Source organism: Mastomys coucha, unplaced genomic scaffold (genome assembly GCF_008632895.1).
Source record: "Mastomys coucha isolate ucsf_1 unplaced genomic scaffold, UCSF_Mcou_1 pScaffold7, whole genome shotgun sequence".
In the NCBI taxonomy this organism is placed as follows: domain Eukaryota; kingdom Metazoa; phylum Chordata; class Mammalia; order Rodentia; family Muridae; genus Mastomys; species Mastomys coucha.
Window position 1 is genome coordinate 42,010,053 of NW_022196913.1, and position 5,770 is coordinate 42,015,822.

The following is a 5,770-nucleotide window of genomic DNA, read 5'->3' on the forward strand; positions in this document are numbered from 1 at the left end:
TTTGAGGAATAAAAGCAAATCTTGCCTTCTTCAAGTAGTTTCCTAGAGGCACACTGCCCCAAAAAGGTCAGAAATGGTTTCTGAATGCAACAGTCTTACAAGGGTATTCAGGAGACCAAGGTGGCACCATGCATGATCACACAAATGAGCAGGTGCTGGACATGCTGTCTGCCTCCTGGGAGGACACTCCCATGTCAGATGACCCTAGAACTGTCCTTCATCAATGGTGTCAAAGGGCTCCTTAGCTTCTTGACTTCTATGTGGTTAAGCAGTAGGAGACTCTAGGGAGAGAACAGAGAGTGTGAAGGTCCCTGGCAGAAGATGGGCAGAGCATGTGCTCCCCACTGAAGCTTCTATACAAAGCCCCCAACTTGCAATGGCTATTAGTCCATCTCTCAGGCTTCAAGCTGGCTGTGATGTTCCCATAGCTTTCTCCATACCTATTGTCAAGGACAACAGGAACACTTTATGACCTTCGTAGATGATGCCCTTGTTTACTGCAGGAGCCTGAGTGATTGATATGCCACAAAGCCATGGGATCACAACCAAGGAGTCTAACCACCAAGGATAGGACCAGGAAGTCTAGCCATTGTGGGCGGGGCATGGTAATCATACCAAAAATATCTCCTAACTGGAACCTTCAAGGCAAAAACAAGTTAGCATGACCTGCAGGACTCACAGAGATGAAGAGACAAGAACAAAATGTGAGAATGTAAAGGAGAACCTTCTAGAAATTAAGAATAGTCAAAGCAGGGGAAGGCATATGGCTTGATAAGGAGACAGTTATGACAAATGCCTCTATAAACTAGGGCATGCAAACAGAAGCAATTACATATACCTACTACAGCTGCACTCAAGCAGACCTAATGACTTACTGCATGTGTTCAATGAAAGACTTCTCACATATATGCCAGCACCTGCAGCCGAGGCTAACTCAGACTCCTTGTCATCTGTTTGAATGACATGAGGAAGGATCAGAGATAGATAAAGAGTGATGAAATAAAATAGCTTTTTATCCATGTAGATTCTCTGTGATCTCAAATTATTTGAGCTCATGAACACACTTGCACATACCCCTTCATACTCTCATAAGAATATATAAAATATTTTTAAAACTCTTACTATTCTAGTAATAAAAAGTGAAGAAAAAGAAAATATACCCTAAAGGTAGCCACTGTCATCAAAAAAAAAATGGATAAAGCTGTTATCAAAAGGTGAAGTTATTGCCATTTATTTTCCTTAGTATTCTTATATATTCCAGATCATATTTTTTTCTCAATATTTTACTCCTCTTAGAGTAAAGGAACATTATTTTTTAAGTGTAGGCGCTTAAGATAAATCTTACTTCCAAAAGGATGAAGGCACCCAGGCGTGCTTGGGACACACTGCAGAGCACCCTTCATTGTTTCTCATCAAGCCTGTTATTCAGAGATAACGATAGAGTGCTCATCTTTAAGATGCTTCAAGCCAGGTGCAGCACAGCAACACCTGTAAGTCTCAACTGGCTGAGGCAGAAGGATTGCTCAAACCTGTAAGTTTGAAACTAGCCTGGGCAATACAGTAAGACCTTCTCTCAAGACGAAAAACAACATGTTTTAAAATGTAAAAGCTTAAAATATTTCTTCTGTGCTCCAAAAACACAAAGAAAGCAGGCCATCTGGCCTGCCACCCAGGCAGGATCTCACCCCTATGGCCTTGCTCCTCCTGGCCTTGACCTTGGCTGTTCTTCACATCCACAGCATTCCAAGTTTCTGGAGCCTTCTGCTCAATGCTTAGTGAGGTCTCTAACTGGCTTCCACCCTCCACCCACCCCCACCTTCCAGGTCTACCTGTCACATTGATTGACAATGGATGGTAATTCATCTCACTCTGCTACACTTCCTTGCCTCTAGAGGAGTGTTTCCCCAGCTCCCTCAGAAAGTGGCACACTCCACCCAGGACTCCTAATTTCTATTTTGCTGTGCCTTATCCTGTTATATGCAAACGAGATCTGGTGAACTTCACAGCCTCTACAGGATATAGCAGGATATTAAGCTTGGCATCCATTCAGTGCCAGCCAGTGGGAACAGCTTTGAAAGAAGCATACTTTGGGAGAGGGTTATCTAGAAAGGAGGAGAAATAATGCAAATAGTAAATAAAATCAGGCTTTTGATACCCAGTGATCTGTGCCTGTAATCCCTTGAGAGGTGGAAGCACGGAACTGAGAAGCTGAGCCGTGGCTAGTTCAAGGCCAGTCTCGTCATGGACTCTGTATCAAGAAGAAAAGAGCAACAACAAGAAAAAAAAAAAAGTAAACGTCCATCTTGGATGCTTAAGTATGGTTTTAAAAGCTGTAAAACCAGTTGGTCAGGCATGCTGGCACTCACCTTTAATCTCAGCAGGCAGGAGGTAGAAACAAGTAGATCTCTGGGAATCTCAGGCCAGTACAGCTTGCATAGAGAGGCCCAAACTAAGACATGGTTGTTTATGAGTTTACAAGTTCTCAATAATTCAATAAACTAAACTAAAAGAAAGTTTAAAAGAAAGGTAAATAGCTGAAGAATAAACTTACTACATATATTAAAATGCATCATTTACCTGAAAAAAAAAAAAACCCACAGATTCTATCTTAAATGGCTATTATAAAATAGCAGGGCATAACAGGTAAAAGTGCTTACCATGGAAGCCTGACAACTGAATTCAGTCCCTGGAACCCACAAAAAGGTGGATGGGGAGAATGTACTCGACAAAGCTATCCCCTGACCTCCACACACATGCCATGTACTGGCGTGAACACACCCATACATACACACCCACATGAGGTCATGCACACACACTTTCACATATGTACAACACTCTGATAAGAATATATGAAATAATTTTTTAAAACTCTTATTATACCAGTAACAAATAGTTTAAAACGAAAATGGAAAATAATCTTACCAAAGAAAAGAAAAAATGCACAGAATGTCTGGGAATGAATATAACAAGAAATACACAGAACTTAACAAAGAAAGTTACAAGATTTGATTAAGGGCTGGAGAGATGGCTCAGTGGTTAAGAGCACTGACTGCTTTTCTAAAGTTCCTGAGTTCAATTCCCATCAACCACATGGTGGCTCACAACCATCTGTAATGGTATCTGATGCCCTTCTGGTGTGTTTGAAGACAGCTATAGTGTATTCATATACATAAAATAAATAAATAAATCTTTTTTTTTTTTTAAAAAAAAAAAGGATTAAAATGCATCCCAAGTGCTCCTAGGTGAGAAAGTGTATTGAGATAATATGCAAAGCTAATAGCACTTGCTGTTCCCAGACACCATGTTCACATGTCAATGAGATCACCTTAACATTTCCATAGAACAAGTGTGAGAAAAGTTGCTAATGTTTTTAAACACTGAAGTAAAGAGGGAGTGTGTCCTTTGTCCATCACCTCTAAAGATGGAGGTCATAGCAGCCTGCACAATGCACAGCAGAATAGACAGAACCTAGAGCCAGGCCCCAGGAAACAGAGGTGTGGGGAGAGGTTTCTCCGTGTGCACTGTTGGCGTAAATCAGAAGCATCTAGAGAGAAGGATCTCATTACAAACCTCCTTCCCAGCACTGCTAAAAATAAAGTCATTCCAAGAAAGTCTATGGATCGAGATGATACCAAAAATCATTATTGTTTTGGAAGAAACTGTGTGGAGGAAAAATGGGCTTGTGCCAACTAGCAGGTTCACATCCCTGACATTCTAACCTTACAGATCAGTTATTAAAAGAGAAAGAGCATGAAAGAGCTTTGAGAATTAGCATGTAGAAGGAAGGACAAGGGCCAGGAGGGGACCCCAGGTAACCAAGGTGACCCTCTAGAGCTGGTGGCCATGGAAACCGCTCTACCCTTTGGAAGGTAAACTGCCAATATGTGTTCCAATTGAGCACACATAGCAACTTCAGCTCCAAGTAACCAGGCTCTACCGTTCTTATGTACTCTACTTTGCTCACAGCACTGCTGATGATAGTCAACACCTGGGAATAGGTTGGAAATCTGTCAAATAAGACTGAGGGTATAGCTTAGTGATAGAGCACCTACCTAGCATGTGGGAGACCCTAGACGCGCTCCCTCATACTACAAAAACTAATTAAGTCTGTCAAATTAGGGTTGAGTAGAAACATAAGCACAGTTTTCATATATACTATTATGAAGCACTTGAGTAAGTATTCTCTCTCTCTATTGGTCTAGGAAGGTGTCCATAATGCACTCTACATTGAAACACAATTTGCAGGCTGGAGAGATGGCTCAGTGGTTAAGAGCACTGACTACTCTTCTGAAGGTCCTGAGTTCAAATTCTAGCAACCACATGGTAACTCACAACCATTCGTAATGAGATCTGATGCCCTCTCCCGGTGTGTGTGAAAACAACTACAGTGTACTTACATATAATAAATAAATAAATCTTTAAGAAAAAAAAAGAAAGAAAGAAAAGGCAATTTTCAAATTAACACGCACCCCTGTAACCTAATCCCCCAGGCAGATCCTGAAATTATGGATAGTAATGAACCCTATATATAAAACCTACATTTGCTTTTTTCACTTTTTTTTTTTTTATTTCTAAAAACATTATGTGTAGTTGAGTATATCTGCATGTAGGCATAGCTCAGGAGTACAAATACCCGTGGAGGCCAGAAGACGGCATCGGATCCCCTGGAGTGGGGTTACAAATACGTAGGAGCTGCCAGCTGTGGTGCTGGGCACTGAAGCTGGGTCCTCTACAAGAACATTACTCCTCTTCAGCATGGAGTCATATCTCCAGCCCCTACTCTCTTATTTACACAATTAAATTATAAATTTAATGGATAAGTTAGGCATAGTAAAGGTGAACGCTAAAAGTATGGCAATCCACTACATGCAGTCTCTTTGCATCTTTTCTCTCTCGATACAGCTAATTGTCCCATGCTCGGCTCTTTTATGATGTTGAGGAATGAAATAAGGTGAATGACATGGGCGTTGTAACACACTGTTGCGCTACTCCTGACCTTGTAATGACATCAGGAGGAGGCTCATCCTGCCATGGCAATGCCTGTTGACCATGGCCGATAGAAACCACAGAGGACAAGTCCTTGATAAGGACGACTACTGCTGTGAATCCGTCTCTCTGCTCCGATTCACACACAATTGGTGTTTCTCTGTTTGGGTGTGTAAGCGTGCATGAGCATTTGAGTGTAAGTGGGAACGCTTGTGTACGGGTAGGTGTGGAAGCCAGAGGTTGACACCGGGTGTCTTACTCAATCACTCTGCACAAAGCCAGGTCTCTAGTTGAACCCTGATTTTCCTAGTGTAGACAGGCATCTCTTGACTTTGTCCCTGGAGGGCTGTGAGGACAGGTGAGCCACTCTCACCCACACAGCTGGGTACCCGAACTCCCATCCCTGTGTACTCTTTATTTGCAAAGCCATCACTCAGCCCCATAATTTGTGCCTTATTAGTAAACCAGGAGGATTTGCATGCAATTACAATAGGATGGGATCTGGATAGGAAAACAGAATGAGGAAAGGGCTCACCACCAAAGTGTTCTCCCTGTGCTCCTCTGGCTTGTTTACATTTTTTTTTCAATCAACCTGTGGCACTCACAACCTATAGTACTCATGTTTCCTCTCTGTTTCTGTCTCTGTTTCTTTTTAAGACATGGTCTTACTATGTAGCTCTGATCCTGGAACTCACTTATGTAGACCAGACTAGTCCTGAACTCACAAGGATTCTCTTCTCCTGCCTCCTGCCTCCTGCTCCCTGCCCCCTGCCTTCTGCCCCCT

General features: G+C 42.1%; 1 long non-coding RNA gene across 1 annotated transcript in view; it reads right to left on the minus strand.

Annotated features, from left to right (window-relative positions):
• The window catches only part of LOC116081855, a 9,714-nt gene extending 8,797 nt beyond the window's left edge, over positions 1-917 (minus strand). The window contains exon 1 of the long non-coding RNA XR_004115041.1: positions 876-917. This is a non-coding gene — a long non-coding RNA (uncharacterized LOC116081855). The remainder of the gene's footprint in view (positions 1-875) is intronic.
• Positions 918-5,770: the final 4,853 nt, after the last annotated feature.